Source organism: Phragmites australis, chromosome 12, assembly GCF_958298935.1.
Source record: "Phragmites australis chromosome 12, lpPhrAust1.1, whole genome shotgun sequence".
Lineage (NCBI taxonomy): Eukaryota > Viridiplantae > Streptophyta > Magnoliopsida > Poales > Poaceae > Phragmites > Phragmites australis.
The window spans coordinates 26,497,280-26,516,296 of NC_084932.1; positions in this window are offsets into that span (position 1 = coordinate 26,497,280).

A 19,017-nucleotide genomic window follows, 5' to 3' on the forward strand; every position below is an offset into this window, starting at 1 on the left:
GTCTGTATACTACAGGCCAGGAGCATGGCGCAGCCAGGCCACAGCCCGGTCCACTCACGCAAAGTGGACGCACCATATGGACCTCGGCATCAAGGCATAGTGGGCCGGGATTTTTTTCCGTTCGGTATTCCGGGATCGCTTTCTCCCAGCCCAGAAACCTGTCGCCGACTGATGCTTACGAGTTCCCACTGCAACTTGCACTGCATCTATGGTGGTTGGCAGATTAAAAAGAGATTGTAGCAGGTTTTTTCTTCTTCTTGTTTTTGTGTTATACTTTGTTCTTGGCTCATCTGTAGTGGTTGGAGCGGCAGGTTGCAACTCCAGACCCTAGTTATTGTTCGGCTCTCTACAGCTGTGATGAGCGTGGAAGCCCTGAGACCTTGAGGAATCCGTGTGGTTTTGATGTGAAGTTCTACACTAGAGAGGTATTAATGATACATCTCTTAACTTTCTTCCCAAAAAAAGAGATATATATCTTTACTGTTTTGTTTGTTGTCATTCTCTGAACATGAGCTTTCTTTTGAAACTGCTGCAAGTTCTATGACATAGCTTGGCAAATATTTTCTCTCGATGTGTCATATTCATTCATCAAAGACTGCAATATCAAACATTTAGCTGATTTCAACTATTGCAGTAGACTTCTGGTAACTTGAATTGTGCTATAGCCCCATAAATAATGTCCTGTGCATGGGCTGTTATACGGATGAAATTAGAGCCCTGGATCCTTTTGCTTATTGGAATGTGTAATTGTTTATCTCAATTGAAGGGTCGACTAGCACTACCCCCATTTTCCCATTTATTGGCCTACCCAATTGACTGTTTACCTGTCATTGTTTATCTCAATTGACTGTATACCAAACAACATGAGCCAGTCAATCAGCTTGTGCCACGTTACCCATCATCCACCCGTCAGAGCGTTGCATGTGAAGAATCTTTTGTTGATTCGAATTGTTAAAATGCAATATCTCCAGAACTACAGATCCAATTCTCGATCTGTTTGATGCATATTGTTAGAAAAAATGTACTTAACAAAATAAGATCCATCAAAACTGTATTTTGATAAAATTTTAGAATCATAAAGGAGTTACATCCATATAGTTAGAATACGGTGAACATCGCAGTTACAACATGATGAACTGCGGTGTTCTCTAGTGGTGGTAGGCACTTTAGTTACAACATGGTGAACTCTTTAGTTACAACATGCTGAACACTACAGTTGCAATATAGTCAAGCAATACAGTAACAACATGAAAAAATTTAATCAAATTAATTGCATCATACAACTAAAAACAGTTACAATATGGTGAACACTACACTTACAATATGATAGACAATCTAGTTACAACGTGCATATAGTTGTAACCGCTCTATCTGTAGTTGCAATTACTCTATACTACATGTTGTAACTCATCTATACAGCTAGTTGTAACTGGCTGCAAATCGCTGCTCACGAGGTGGGAATGTGCTAGGTTATCCAGCGGGCCCGCGGGATAGGTGGAGGGGAGCGCGCTGGGTCAGTGTACAGTTACAATACAATATATAGCGAGTTGCAACTCATGAATTGCTATTCTGTGCCTGTGCGCATGCTACACATACGCTGCGCATAGACACAAAATAGCAACATATATATATATATATATATATATATATATATATATATATATATGAGAGAGATGAGAATAGAGATTTATGTATGGATCTATTATGTAGAAATAATGGGAAAGAGACTCTTTCTATATCTGTGTCTATTTATATTCTTGTATTTACATCTAATGTGTTGATCGTGAAAGACCGAGAGAAATGTTTTAACCTTTATTACAACACCGTCTACTAAAACGAAGAGTGACCTTGCTCTAGTGAAATACCGGGAGGTAGCCGGGTAGGTAGCTGGTGCAACCTTGCCGAAGCAAGTAACTCTTGCTTGTTTTCCAAGCTGTCAAGAAAGATTTGTGCGTGTTCGAGAGAGAGCCATAGAGATTGTCAACTGATGGCTGATGCACATGCCTTATGGTCCGATCAGATCTCTGCAGATCAGTAAGTACTGCTACAGAACAAAATGAACAAGCCAACCAGGACACGTGCAGAATAAACTAACAGATGCATCGACGGTTCATACTGGTCCTAACTGACCAATTAACCGGGCCTGATCTTGCTCTGCTGCAGTCAGCAGTACATCAACACTGGACACGTGCGAATACAATGTACTAATTTGCACTGGCTGCACCGGCACGATCTATCGCTCTCTGACGACGACAGTCTTTGATCACTACTATAGAAATACCTGTTACGGACGACAGATTTTGCGAATCAGTCACTATGAAGGACATCACAAACGGTATCTAACAAGAAGTGTCAGTTGTAGAAACGTATCATCTCCGGTTTCTACATACCTCAGACGGTTTTTATTCTAAATCGTATGTGGCAATTTATTGAAAACCATCTAAAGGCCACAGCCAGTTTACTAGGAAAAACAGTTTGTGGTGAAATTACAGACGGGTTTATTGTACACATATATGAAATCTTACAGACGATTTCCTCCAAAACCGTCTGTGGTTATATTGGAAATGGGTTTGGACGTAAACCATCTGTGGTTGCCTATATTTCACTACACACCAGTCCGTGTCCTAATTTCATGTTGACCGTGCGGCTGTCTCTCGAGTGGCAGCGATTTTTCTACCGCACGAGAAGGGAAAAAGGAGGGAGGGGAAGGGAAGAGAAGGGACATGGGAGGGGAAGAGAAAGGGAAAGTGGAGGGCTGCAAGGCAAGATGAGGTCGGGCCGGTTTCTCTACACATCTCTCTTGCAAATTGAGGTCAACCTATCGTCCAACGGTACGGCTGCCTACTAACTAGCTCTTATCAATTGGTTTCCCACTAAAGTAGAAGAAATCAATGTAAATGTACTACAGCTAGTGATATTAATTAGTTAAAAAATGTCTTGAATGTTGATTTGCGAGACAGATCGATTAGTTAGCAATTTTGTAGCAATTTTTCAATTAAGTTTTGTAATTTTGGATGTCGCAGATGGCTAATCATAGTTGGATGTACCTGGAGAATTGTATTTGTGATGAGTATCTTAATGGCGTATCTGGATTCATGCGTGCTGCTGAGGCGGATATGTTGAACAGGAATCATAAATTTATGTCTTATCCATGCATTGACTGTAGAAATGAGAGAAAGTTCCAAAAGGCACATAATATACATGCACATATGATTTTGCATGGAATCAAAGAGAAATATACTTGTTGGACCAGTCATGATGAAGAAGGTGTGAATGACCCCGATGGTAATACGCATGAAGAGGGTGCCTCTGATTGTGATGTGGATGTAGTTATTCCTGACGGGGATGTCGAGGATATTGCTGATGATTTCGTAGACCGAGGTGATGCTATTCTTGAGAATTTGGAGGAGGTGGTCCATAATGCCGAGGGATCTAATGAGTATAATGATAAAGAATTTGATAAATTTCAAGAATTCGTGTGGCAGTCCAAGGTACTGTTGTATCAGGGCTGTAAGAGGAGACACACGTTGTTGTATATGGTCCTTCTACTTTTAAAATTGAAGGCAAGCGACAGATGGTCTGATAAGAGTTTCACTGCATTGTTACAACTGATATCTTCATTGCTTCCCAAGGGGAACCTATTGCCCACATCCACCTATGAAGCTAAAAATATTATTTGTCCTTTGGGAATGGAAGTGGAGAGAATCCATGCTTGCAACCAAGATTGTATTATCTACCGTGGAGAGTATGAAGACTTGACTGAGTGCCCTGTTTGTGAAACCTCTCAATACAAGGGTCAGAAAGATGGCGAAAAGGACCACCTACAATGGTAGTGTGGTACCTTCCTGTAATTCTTCGTCTAAAGCATTTGTTTGCAACAAAAAGGAGGCCAAATTGTGCCTTCTTCGTCTAAAGCATTTGTTTGCAACAAAAAGGAGGCCAAATTGCTTTGTTGGCACAAGGAAGGCCATAAGAATGATGCCCTCATGCGGCACCCTGCTGATGGTGCATAGTGGAGAAACATTGATATGAAATTTGGGAAGTTTGCTGCAGAATTGAGGAACATTAGGTTTGCTTTGAGAACGAATGGAATGAATCCTTTTGGTAACATGAGTAGCAGACATAGCACCTGATCGATAGTTCTGTGCATATATAATCTTCCTCCTTGGCTCTGTCAGAAGAGGAAGTACCTTATGATGACGATTTTAATCCAAGGTCCTAGGCAACCTGGCAATGACATCAATGTGTATCGTAGACCGTTGGTAGAAGACCTTAAAGTGCTATGGTCAGAAGGTGTTGAGGTATGGGATGTGTATATGCGAGAGTACTTCAGATTACATAACATGTTGTTTTGTACAATCAATGATTTGTCAGTTCTTGGCAATTTGTCAGGGCAAACTATAAAAGGAAGCAATATCTGCCCCCAATGCTTAGATGCTACCGAGAGTATGTGGCTCAACAACTCAAGAAAAATAGTGTACACGCAGCATCGATGGTTTCTACCCAAGTCTCATGCATATAGGAACATGAAGAGAGAATTCGATGGAACGAGAGAGAATGCATTAGCTCCTAGGCATGTCAGCGGTATGTAGGTCTATGAACATGTCAGAAATATCAATGTGGTCCTTGGGAAGAGAAAGCGATCTAGTTCTGATGAAAAGATCATCTAGAAAAAGAAATTGATTTTTTGGGGGCTACATTACTGGGAACACCTAGATGTTCGGCACTATTTTGATCCCATGCACTTCGAAAAGATTGTCTGCGATAGTCTTGTTGGTACCTTCTGCGATATCGCTGATAAGATGAAGGATGGTATTAAGACACGGAAAGACCTGGTCGATTTGAACATACGGCCCGAGCTTCATCCCATAGCAGATGCCAAAGGAAAAGTGACCATCCCCCCAGCCATGGGATATTGGCAAAACAACCCTCTGCCACTCTGCTTGTTAGGTTCAAGGCAGTCCATTGTGCCCCCTCTGCCATTATCGAACCAGGGCAAGAAGTCAAAGGCAAAATCATCCTCCAAGGAGAAGTTGCCCATTTTGGATGACGAGGTCACCCAGGAGCAGCATAAGGAGTAGCCAAAGGAGTAGCCTAAGGAAGAGGCTAAGAAAAAGTGTACAAGGAAGTTCAATACCCTAAATACAAGTATGGCCAGCCGTTGCTATCGTCTAGTGACATTACCAAAATAGGACATGCATGTGTTGCTCTGCATAACTCCTACACACATGCATGCAAAGCCAAGTAGACAAGCATCTTTGTCAAATTTATTCCACACTGACGTCGACTACTTCTTCGTGACGTCTTCAACCTCGATAGTTTGGACATGTCACTCCTAAGATGCTTCACACTGTGATTTTCAATAAAACCCAATAGTTATACCGTCATAGGACCATGTATATTGCATCTAACTTTTTTTCTTATATGTAGACACATGATACAAGACAATCGGGCTGCGAAGAAGCGTATTACATATCTGGACCTTGGGCCTCTATCTCTACAGAGCATTAATTCTAACGAGCAATTTGGGGTGGACTATATTGCAAGGACCATTGGTAACAAGAGCTATGTTATGTTTGCCTACAACACGTGTGATCACTGGATTCTAATGGTCCTTCTTCCGAAGGTCAAGTAGGTGTGATACTTGGATTCTATAAATAGTACCACACGAGACTATTCTAGGTTGCAGCCAGTTATCGACAGGTGAATGTCCTTTTAAACCATGCTTACTTAAATTTTTACCGGTTCCTAAGTTTCACACTTTTAATTGATATTATTGGTGCATGATGCATGTAGGGCTTTTGACATCCACATTAAGAAACATGTCGTTGGCAACAAGGAAACGTCCACCCTAACCTAATGCTTCAAATTCCCGGTATGCATATTTAAATACACTCTCCATTACACATTATTTGTAATCAACTCATATAACTTAATTTGTATTACTACAGCCCTCAGTGTCACCAGCAGCCTCCAAGCAATACATGCGACTTCTATGTTGCTTGCCGCATGCTGCTGCTCACGGAGCAATGCCCCGAAGATCCCCTGGTATGTTGATAAAATGAAAATCTATTGCTCACATTTCAATGTCCAACCATTGTCTAATTTGCTCACATTTTTTTCCTACTGCCAGACATTCAACCTGCCTAATACCAACCTTCGAAAACAGCAGCAATGCGAAGTTCGAGGATGACTCGCCCTTTTCTTGATGATTCAAGCAATAGACAAGAAAGGGGAGTTCCATAATGCTGGTGATTTAGACATATGATTTTACTGTTTATACATTCTTAGTGTGATGGATACTTGATGCGTGTGATGGATATATACTTGATGTTTGTGATGTTTAGATGTGCATTTATATTTACATGATGGATTTCTTACTGTATGTGATATCTACTGTATGTGTGTGGATTTGAGACATATGTGATATCTATTGTATGTGATATGAATAGATACTTGATATTTCTGCCTAAGGGCGGCCACCAGCAAGAAAATTGGACCTAGGGGATGAAAGGTACAGATGGTTTTTAGTGAAGAACCGTCTGAGATCTCTAGCCACAGACGGTTTTAATGGAAACCGTCTGCAGCATTTACACAGGATGGTGGTCTGTGATGAACATCACGGACGATTTTAATGTAAACCATCTATGGCATTGAGGCCCACAAACGGTTGCCTCTAAAACCATCTGAGACACATAGACGGTTTGTTTCAAAACCGTCTATGGTATTAAGACCCACAGACGGCTACCTCTAAAATCGTTTGGGACACCCAGATAGTTTTGTTTCAAAACCATCTATGGCGTTGAGGCCAACAGACGGTTTTCCTATAAAACCATCCGTGCCTAGCGCACAAAAGACACACCCTGAAGCATACATGCAGACGGTTTTTTCTTAAAACCCGTCTGTGACCTGTCATGTTATAGACGGATTTTTCCTCATCTGTAGTATCTTGATATCACAAATATTTTTTAGATGACTCAAAATCCGTCTGTAACAGGAATTTAAAACCATCTATAAAGGGAATTTCTATAGTAGTGGGTGCATAGCACGGGGGTAAATGCTCTACCAACCAACCATATATACCTGCCCTTTGTATATTGCACTGCTCTGTTCGCTTCCATAGGCAAGATGAGCATGTACTAGTAGAGTATAAGACTATCCCCACTCATATTCCCTTCATTTCGTTTTCTTCCTGATTCCACTCCCCTCCCCTATCTCGTTCTCTTTATTTTCTCTCATCTCCAACAGCTTCCTTTCAAAGGGATTTGTGAATGGAAAGGAGAGAGAATCTCGTCTTGGAGAGAATGACGTTGAGAATCCATTCGTGATAAAAACCGTTGGAGCGCTGAAGGAAATGAAATTTTTTTTATAAAAAAATTCTCGTCCGCGAAAGAACTCCCCTTGGGATGGTCTAATGGAGGCTGCTTAACACGCCACGCCACCGGTCCAAGAGCTTACGTTTCTAACACATGCACAGGTTAGTCTCCCATCAAATTTGATTTGATCTCCATCCCACCAAATGATCAAAGAATTCAGCTGTGTTTTCGCGACAAATCAAAAGAATTAATTCAACCGTCAGCTACACCGTCGTAAATTTGAGAGTGACACCATGTGCAGGGCTACGGGCAGGCAGCTAGCTGTTTCGATCGGGTTCATAAAGGTCTTGGAGGAAAAAAAAACAAATTAGGTCTCCTTACCAACTATTGATGGTAGGTATAATACTGGAACGAATTCATATGCGCTTTCAAGAAGGACTCAATTTCCTTTCTCTTATTACTCCCTGTTTCACGATATTTGTCAATTAATTGTGGTAATTGTTGCTCTTTTATTTTCAAAAAATTTAAATGTAGAGTGTAGCTTTTAAAGAGGACAAATCAATGCATGTAGAACAACTGAGGTAGGTTTACATGTTCGTGGCACATAATTTTAGAGGATATATTGTATTTTTGCATTATTTTTTAATTTCTTTGGTCTATATTACAAATTAAAAGACTGCGAATTGATTGCACGAATTTTACGCAGAAGCAAACTATTTGGTCTCGAGGGGATATACAATGGAACTATTGCTCCGTGTACACACGAAGTCACGGCTAAAGCAGGTTACACAATACACGCATATATTCCACAAAACTGCACAATCAAACTCTAGCCCAACGAAGAGGCCCTGTGGAATCCTCCTGATCTATGTGCGAGTTTTTGGGCGGTAGATTAGCTGACACCACCTGCTGCAGCTGAGGATCGAGCGATGAAGTATTAGGTCGGAGATCAGCCGGTGACCATCCATATTCACTATTACAAAATCAATCATATATATCGGTCTATCACTTCTGGTATCAAATGGGCCGGTAGTGATGATTTATCACTGCCAGTTCAAAAGTCATGCGGGAAAAATCAGTCAATGTGGCTTATGAACCGGCAGTGTGAAAGATATCTCTACTGTGAAGAACGGTGATGTCTTAAAAAGAGGATTGAATTAGGACACTTAGAAACTAATGGCTCTAAAAACTTCACAAGACAAATCAATCTCAATTTCTATCTAAATGTATTCTAAATTTATCTAGTGTGTCTACTCTACCACTAAAGAAGATTGTAACATACTTTAGAAAGTTAAATTGCAAATATGTAAATACGAAAACCTAAATAAGGTAGAGAGCCAAACTCAGTACAAGAGATTTTTATCCTATGGTATCGATGGCATACAAGCCAGACCTAGTCCACGTTGGAGCTTCACAAAGAATATGCTTCCGGTCGCCATGTCTCGTTCGATCACGGCTCTTGAGCTACCAAGTCACCAAGACAAGACCTCAACCACGATGAGCCACCAAGGCAAGGTCTCACCACTAACCTCTCTTCTGGTCACTTCAACGCCATCTTACTTCAGAGCTTTAGTCACAAAGACAAGGGCCTCCGCGTCCTCGCACAATCTTCTTGCTGCCGCTCCACACCAAGTCAGAGAGTCAATAAGTTACCGGTGAGTCACAATGACTCCAAGACGCTGGCGTACCTCTTGGTACACGGTTGGATCCCTCCTTGATTTATTCTCTAGGTTGCAGCACCTAGCAACACTTCTCTCTAGGCCTAATAGCACTAACACTCCTCTAATGTTGTGCTAATTACCTTAGATGAACACTTTTAGCACTTTGATGGCTTTGATGTCTTCTTAAGTGTATATGGGCTTCTCTGGACTCCGGTACCTTCAAATGACCTAGTGGGTGGGTATTTATAGCCTCAAACCTGCCAACTAGCTGTTGCTCCAACGGCTCAACTTTACTATGAACACCGGATGATCCGGTGACAACAGTAGTACAAGCACTGGACCATCCGATGTGTACAACCTCAAAAACTAGCTATTAGAACCCACTCAAAACCACTTCTGAATACCGGAATTCGGTGTATACTTCATCTCCATCACCAAACAAATCCGGTGTGTATACTTGAGCCTGACCAAGCCAACTCCTTCACTGTTCAACTGTCCGGTGTGTACATCTTTTAATCACTGAACCTTCTGGTGTGTTGAACTTCTCTTTGCAACTCTTTGGAAAATACTTCGGTGTGCACTGTCATATAGTCACCGGATCTTCCGGTGTATTGATCTTCAGCCTTCGACAGTTGCAGTCTTCTCTGGAACAAATGCTCAGGTGTGTAGAGCACACAGATCACCGGACTATCCGGTGAGGTCATTTCTTTCCTTATCTGAGTGAAAACACTCTGGTGTGTGCAAACTCCTGAGCACCGGACCTTCCAGTGAGAACAAACTGATTTCATCTCAGTTTTTCACCCTTCTGGAAAAATGCTCCGGTGTGTATACCTTTGGTATCACCAGACTATCCGATGTAGTCATTTTCCGTGGGACTTCTCCAATTCAATCAAACTTTGTCCCGGCTTCGGTGGTTTCTTCATGTATTGCATCTATCAGGCCTACTAACAAATATTCTTGACAAACATGTTAGTCCCATTGATTATGTTTTCATTAATCACCAAAATCACAATCATGGTCTAATAGGGTCATTTTTGCTAATCTTCCCTTTTTTGTGATTGATGACAACACAACTAAAATAAGTGACAAATAATAAATGATACCAACTGTAAATATCACAAAAACTTACCACATTGCTTGGATGTATATTCTTACCACTTAGTCTCCCTTTTGTTGTAGCTCTCTATTTCTCCATTGTCACTATCTCTCTTGATCGACCCATGCAAGAGTTTCTCCATTGCATGCTTTTAATACCAAATGTAGATGAGTCCCCCTTTGTCAACCTTTGCATCTTGCTTATTATCCACTAGGCATGCCTCTTGCTTTGTTCGTCAAACTTATGCCCATTTGTCAACAATATCAAAAAGGGCTATAAACACATGTTGAGCTCGAGGAAGAATGTTAGATTACATGGGAGAGGGCTTCAGAAATCATGATCCAATGAAATGATATCGATTGAATGAATATACCAATTGTAAGAGTATGAGGCATTGATATCAATTAAAAAAGACAAATAAGGATCATAATTAATGAAACACATACAATATAATCTAAATTCCCCTATATGTGTATACATATAATAAGACCCACTTATGAATACCACTTGTAGGTATGTAGCAATATATGCACAACTAGACAATAAATAGAGGTAGAAAGTTTAACCTATATCATGCATGGACGGGGGGTAGCTTAAATGAACAAATGAATTTACAATGATACCAATTAAAGCCTTTAAGCATTGCATACCTCGGGGTACTTGTTGATCACTCCATGAGACTACAAAATAACTTGAAACACATATTAGTCTCAAAATCACAACCCATATGATATACTCTCCCTAAATATGTGCATAAAAGTGTTGAATACTTGTGAGAGATATACACTTGTTATTGATAACAATGGGGAGAGTACGCTATAGATTGATCCATTGCACATAAATGATACAAAATGTAAAACTAGTGTAATGAAAGAAATCTACAACTAATAAACCATGTAGGTTGCTTATAAGAAAGAAAGAAACAAAAGCAACCTACCATATGAAAAATCTACACTAAACATTATAACAAATTGAAATATATACATGCAATCCTAGTCAAAGCAAATGATCTAGATGCAAAACAAAATGCATGAATAAAGATCTAGCTACCATTTACCTCTTTTACCATTGTGAAGGGATTTGGATATATGATGATTATGATCTTCATTAATGCACCTAATCTTATACGTTTGGCTTCTTTGCTTGAACCTTCACTTTATCTTGTGAGCCAAGTCTCTAAATCTCCGAGCCGACTTGTGTACTTCAAGTCTTCTTTGGAACCCAAACCGATTATGGCCCCTTCATATTGATGATGACTTCCTTGGGCACCTAAATAGGTTGGTTCCACCCTCAGTCCTTTCTCCTAACCATGTGTGCAACCACCTTGCCATTGTCCTTCTTCTTGAGTCTGTAGTAGTTGTTCTTAGTCTTGATCTTGTAGTTGGGCTTGGTGTAGATGTTGGAGATCTTGTTGAAGAGGTTCATGATCTTCTTCTCCTCTTTGATCTCTTTCTTGACTTGCTTGCATTGGAAGGACTTATGGCCTTCTTGATGGCACTTGAAGCATGTCACGGTGGACCCCTTCGCAAGCTTCTTCACTATGGTCGTATGGTTATCTTGAGGAAGTTGGATATGGTTTTTGACCTTTAATTTTGTCAGGTCCTTCTTAAGTTTCTCCATTTCTTGCTTGAGCTCATCATTCTCTTGTGCAATGAGTTCATTAGATGGTTCTACAACAACATTCTCAATGCATGTCTCATTGCAAAGGGGTGAGTTAGATAAATCAATCAAATCATCACAATAAGTGAAATCATCTACCTTATATTTCAAATTAAAGAGAGAAGTAGATTTCTTCAAAGGGACATTAGTTTGAGATTTAATGCACTCAAATTTTACCTTAAACTCTTAATGCTCCTTGTTTAGCAAATTAATTTGCTCAAAAATTGTTCATAATTAGAAATAAAAGTAGCATGAATGTTATTAAGGGCATTGAATTTCTTAAGTTCTTTAGATTGTTTCTTAAGGGCCATTATTTGCTTATTGATCAAATGAATGAGTTCTTCTTGAGAGGGAGAATCCTCATCGGATTCAACATCATTTACCTCACTATTTATACCTTTGGCCATAAAATACTTGTGAGATAGCTTGCGAGATGACTTGTGTGATGATGCCCTTTAGGAAGAGCTTCTCTTGGAGGAGTGGATGGTGAGGCTCTCATCGCTTAAGCTTGAATCTTCATCTTTCCATGCTTGCAAATGCTTTGCTTCTTCCTCTAGTCTGCCTCTTGTTCTTGTTCTTCTTCTCTTTCTTGATACGATCGATTATTTTGACCAAGACTTTTAAGGAGATTGGATGATCAATCTTGGCATTGTCTTGATGTTCTTCTCTACTTGTGACATGAGCTTGGCCATCTTGCGATCAATTTTTTCATCGCTTGATGTGCTTTGATAATCCTCTTCCTAGCTCTCTTCATCTTGATCACTATCACCTTCGCTTGAGCTTGACTATTGCTCTTGTCTCCTCATCCTTGCCTTCATGTGTTAGCATTGAGCTTGCATGCTTGTGAGATCAAGGTTCTTAGTGTTGGATAAGGTAGAAGCTTCAACACCCATGTTCATAGTCATCTCATGGGTGGAGACCTTGCCGAGAACTTAGCTTGGAGTCATCTTGGTCATGTCATGGTTGTCGTAGATGATGGAGACAATTAGTTCGTATTTCGAAAGAAGAGTTTGAAGTATTCTTCTCATCACTTGATCATCTCCAATTTGTGTCAAACATATCCCATTGATCTCATTGACAAGAATATTCAAACGAGAATACATATCATTAGCATTTTCATAGGGTAGTTGTTTGATGCCATTGAGCTTAGTTACTAGCACATGATATTTTTTATTGCACACATCCTTTGTGCTTTCATGTATTTCAATGAGACTAATCCAAATATCATGTGCAGTGATGAGAGAATATACTCTATTGAAACCATCAATGCTAAGAGATGATAAAAGGATACTCTTCTCCATACGAATTACCTCTCCTTTATTGTGAGACGATGTCTCATCCCCTCTTTGGTGACTCTCTGAATATCTAAATCTTTAGCTTGCAAAAAATAAGTCATTAGAATATTTCATCGGGGGAAATTAGTGCCATTAAAATGTGTAGTGCTATGAGTATCTATTCCAACCCGAGACGTCACAACTCTAGGCAGTTAAACCTATCAAGACCACGAGGCCCTGATACCAATTGTGAGGAACGGTGACGTCCTAAGAGGGGGGTGAATTAGGACACTTAGAAACTAATTACTCTAAAAACTTCACAAGATAAATCTATCTTAATTTTTATCTAAATATGCTCTAAGTTTATCTAGTGTGTCCACTCTACCGCTTAAGAGGATTGCAACATACTCTAGCAAAGTAAATAGCAAGTATGTAAATGCGGAAACTTAAATAAGATAGAGAGATAAACTCGGCACAAGGGATTTTTATCCTGTGGTATTGGTGGCACACAAGCCACCCCTAGTCCATGTTGAAGCTCGACAAATAATATACTCCCAATCGCCAAGTCTCTTTCAGTCACGGCTCTTGAACTACCAAGTCACCAAGACAAGACCTCAAGCACGATGAGCCACCAAGCCACCAAGGTGAGGTCTCACCACTAACCTCTCTTCTAGTCACTTGAGCGCCATCTTCACTTCAGAGCTTTAGTCACAAAGACAAGGTCCCCGCGTCCCTGCACAATCTTCTTTCCGCAGCTCCACACCAAGTCGGAGGGTCAACAAGTTACCGGTGAGTCACAAAGACTCCTAGGCGCCGGTGTACCTCTTGGTACACGGTTGGATCACCCCTTAATCCACTCTCTAGGTTGTAGCACCTAGCAACACTTCTCTTTAGGCCTAATAGCACTAAGCACTCCTCTAATGGTGTGCTAATTGCCTTGGATGAACACTTTTAGCACTTTGATGGCTTGGATCTCTTCTCAAGTGTATATGGGTTTCTCTGGACTCCAGCACCTTCAAATAGTCGAGTGGGTTGGTATTTATAGCCTCAAATCTGTTAACTAGCCATTGCTCCAATAGCTCAACTTTACTATGAACACTGGATGATCTGGTGACAATAATAGTACAACCATCGGACAATCTGATGTGTACAACCACATAAACTAGCCGTTAGAACCCACTCAGAACTACTTCTGAACACTGGATTGTCCGTTGTATACTTCATCTCCGTCACCGGACTATCCGGTGTGTATACTTGAGTCTGATCAAGCCAACTTATTCACTCTTCAACTATACGGTGTGTAAATCTTCTGATCACTGGACCTTCCGGTGGTTGATTTCCATCTCTTTGCAACTCTCTGGAAAACACTCCTGTGTGCACTGTCATCTAGTCACCGAACCTTCCAGTGTATTGATCTTTAGCCTTTGACAGTTGCAATCTTCTCTGGAACAAATGCTCCGGTGTGTAGAGCACACAGATCACCGGACCATATGGTGAAGTCATTTCTTTCTTCCTTTGAGTGAAAACACTCCGGTGTATGCAAACTCCTGAGCACCAGACCTTCCGGTGAGAACAAACTGATTTCGTCTCAATTTTCCACCCTTCTGGAAAATGCTCCGGTGTGTATACCTTTGGTATCACCGGACTATCCGATGTAGTCATTTTCCATGGGACTTCTCTATTTCAATCAAACTTTGTCCCGGCTTCGGTGGTTTCTTCATGTATTACATCTATGAGACCTACTGTCGGAGGGTTAACTCCTGTCGCAGGGATCCTGAGGGGCACCTTTTTAGAGATTCGGCCGGGGGGATGATTCTGAATATGTTTGCCGGAGAAATAAATGGATATGAATGCGATGGCTGGTGGGGTGGAATGATCTAGTGCGGAATGAAGTAAATGCACTGGGGGTTTAGACAGGTTCGGGCCACACGGAGGCGTAACACCCTACTCCTGTGTGGATGCTATAAATGTCCTGAGAATGTCTCTCAGGAATGTGCTAGTTACAAGAATGTCTGTCTATCCTAGAGCCTAGGGCTCCTTGTTCTTCGGTCTGTGTGTATCTGTTGGCTTTGAGTGCTCTTGGACTTCTCGATCTTCTCTACTTCCTTAACTCCTTCAACCGTGCAGAGCTTGCCGGGCTTTTTCAGCTTGAGCGCTTTTTTTTGCCTATCTTTGTCCGTGCTGCCGGCTGCTTTAAATACCCGCCGGCAGTAGCGTGCCCCGAATGGGAGGGCACGAGTTCCAAGGCACCATAAATGGAAATGGAGTCATCATAGCCTCTGTGCGAAGTGATGGGGGTTGAAAACACACCCCGCGCCCGGTCATCAGCCGTCATGATGGCGCTGGCAACAGGCGCCGTGGAGGGGGCCCACTGGGCAGCCACAAGCGGCCCGGCATGCCCGCCTTGTCTTGTTCTCCTACCACAGCAGCGCAACAGACAGAATGCCTCGGACCTCTCGACATTATCTCGAGGCGCGCCGGATGGCACGGGATGGGACCCGTGCATTTAATGTCCCCACGCCCTTCTACCAGAATATGGCAAGAACTGACAGCGAGCGTGGCGGGAGCAGTTGGAGGTGACAGGCCATGCGCTCTCTTAAATGCGGCCTCGGGCCTTTCACCTGCTGACACCTCATCGCTGGACCCCTGTGGGGGCCACTGACGGAGGGGCTTCCTGGGTCGTCGGGGAACCGAGTGCTCGGGGGTCACTGTTCACCTCCCCAAGCACTCTCTCCTGAGAACGCCCTTCCTTGGTCCTCGGGGAACCGAGTGCTCGGGGGCCACTGTTCACCTCCCCGAGTACTCTCTCCCGGGCATGCTTGTACGGATCCTAGGGGAACTGAGTGCTTAGGGGCCGCGGCTCGCAGCCCCGAGCACTCTCTCCCGGAACTTCCTTCAGTGGGTCCTCGGGGTACTCGGGTGCCCAGGGGGCTATTGCTCGCAGCCTCGGGCACACCCCTCCCGGTACTTGGTTCTCCTGGTCGTCGGGGGGCTTGGGTGCTCGGGGGTCACTGTTTACCTCCCCGTGCACTTTCTTCCCGGTCACTTAGTCTTCGCAGATCATCGGGGAACCCAGGTACTCGGGGACCACGCCCTCTTCCGGGACTTAGTCTTCTTTACCTCGCGGAGGTGACCCCGTGGATGGCGCCACGTGGTGGGTTGCTGGCCTGGCCTCGGGATTCGGGGACCCCTGGTTCCTGATTCACCGACACCTACTAACATATATTCTTGACAAACATGTTAATCTCATTGACTATATTGTCAATAATCACCAAAATCACAATCATAGCCTAATATGGCCATTTTCGCTATAATTGCCGGTCGATAACTTGAGCCGGCAGTGATGCCTTATTGTAGGATCACTGCCGGGTGAGTACACCGGTCGGCTGTGATACCTGGACTATCCTGCCGGTTCTAGCCACTAACTGGCAATGATAGTTCATCAACTATCACTACCGGCTGATGTTATGAACGGCAGTGATAAGGGGTATCACTGTTGGCTCATAAAAAGGACCGGCAGTGAAAACGGGTGAGCAGTGACTGGTCGGGTGAGCAGTGGCTGGTTGAGTGATTGGTCAGGTGGAGAAAAACTTTATATGAAATTATAGCCCTCGATGAGATTTACAACTTTGTAGTTGAATTTTTTTTTCATTTGAAGTTATTTAGATGTCCAAATTATCATTTGAAGTCGAATGATAGCTTATCTTAAAAAATTAATAAAATTTTCATACGAAATCAGATGGGGATAAACTTTATATGAAACTTGCAACCTTCGACCTATGACTTTGTAATTGAAAACTTTTTCATTAGAAATATTTAGATATCCAAATAATCGTTTGAAGTTTCAGACAGAAGAGATCAAAATGATTACATATGCAAATACAATCAGTAGGACTACTGTGGTGGGATGGTAAGAACGTATCACGCGAGTTGAGAGAACCCGGGTTTTAGTGCCGCGAACCGCACGTGCGCGAAAAATCGTGTGACTCGCACTGGCGCGGGCGTGGTTGTTCCTCTGGTGCAATCATTCTACTATACCCTCCGGACAGCAGAGCAGTAATTTTTCCAACCAAAAAACTCGAATCAGGAACAGACTATCACTGCTGGCTGAAGTCTTCAATCGACAGAGATAACTCTTTCATTGTATGTCCCTGAGCCATCGACTATCACTACCTACCTAATGACGGCTTGAAAATCGACAATAAAAATCATTTTAGAACTGACAGTATTGAGCTTTTCTGCCGTAGTGATTTAACACAATGATATATAACTGCTCTAAATTCTCACTCTCATTATATTGTTACAAGCCTGACGAATCAATTTTTAGGTGATGAGTATGTTTGTAGAAGCCCGACGAGGATGACCCGCATTATAATGGACATTTATGGGGCATGGACATATGAGCTGATATAGTACTGTTCCAATGCTTATTGTGTATCAACTACTAAAATATTAAGAAGATGATTTCTTCATAAGAATCTACTAAAATATTGTTAGGATGAGCTGTTCCTGCCAGCAATTACTGCTGAGATGGACCTCCATTTTATGTCAGTTGGAAATGTCGGCTGCACTCTATCCCGACCACAAAATAAAATATTTCAGCTCAAATTTCCATGTCCCCAACCCCTAAGATATTTTCCCAACTACTCGCGAAAATTCAGCTGTCTTTTCGCGAAAATTCAAAAGAATAAATTCAACCGTGAGCTACACAGTTGGAAATCTCAGAGTGACACCATGTGAAATGACACTTAGCCACAGTTCAGGGCTGCAGGCAGGCAGCTGTTTCGATCGCGTTCATAATGGTTTTAGAGGGGATATAACAAATTAGATCATCATTAATCATATTTTCTTCATTTCGTTTCCTTCCTAATTTCTTTTACCGTTCTTATTCTCTTTATTTTCTCTTATATCCAACAGTTCCTCCTCAAGAGGAATCACGAAGGGAAAGGAGAGAGAATCCCATCCTGAAAGAAATGATATTGAGAATCCTTTCGTGACGGGAACCATAAAATGAAACCGTTGAAACGCTGAAGAGAACGAAAATTCCTTCACGACGAAATTTTCATCCCCAAAAGGTAACGGTTGGGCATGATCTTATCTCTCCCAACCAACAAGCTAGTGATAGTATCAAAAGTTGCCAGGAACAGCAGCCAACCTTGTGTTCCCAGCTCATTTCAAACGTTTAAAAGAGACAGAGTGATAATACTCCGTTTATATTTGTCCATCAGCCTTGTGATAATGGTTGCTCTTTATTTTCAAAAGAATTTGAATGTAAAGTTTGGTTTTAAAATGCAAGGTAAGTTTACATGCTCCAAGAGGTTGGACACATGATTTTAGAGGATTTATTACACTTTTTACATTATTTTTTAATTTTTTTGTCTGTGCGTAGTGGTGGGCATGAAAAAATATAGAAAGGATTCACTACATGAAAAAAGAATATGAGTAACGGGTGATAACTCTTACCCCGAACGCGTTATCGATGAGTTGTTATAGATGATGGGTACAAACCTATCACCAATATGATCATAGGCGACGGGTCACAACTTGACCCGTCACCGATGAATATTATAGGTGACGGATCGTCTCTTTGACATGTTACCTATAACTGAATATAAGTGACGGGTTGTAACAATGACCCATCACTTATGACTGATGAACGTGTTTTGTATTTTTTAGATACGAAAAAAGTCAAAATATATATATTTTTTCATCCGAGAGCCACCTAATATAGGACCCATTGCATATGCACAATCCACATCATTTTCAAATATATTTTGGTCTTTGCATTTCATGGGACTCAAACCCGCGCCCAGGGCCTCGCGTACGCCTCCCTTACCCCCTCAGCTATCACGTGCTTGTGATAGAAACCGGATATGTTATTCTTTTAACCTTTGTTGCCGAAGGTCATAGGTGACGGATCATAACTGTGACTTGTCACCGATAACCTTTTTTTTTGAAATGTTGACCTACCGTGCTTTTAGTAAAAAGGGTATAACTTTTGCATACGGATT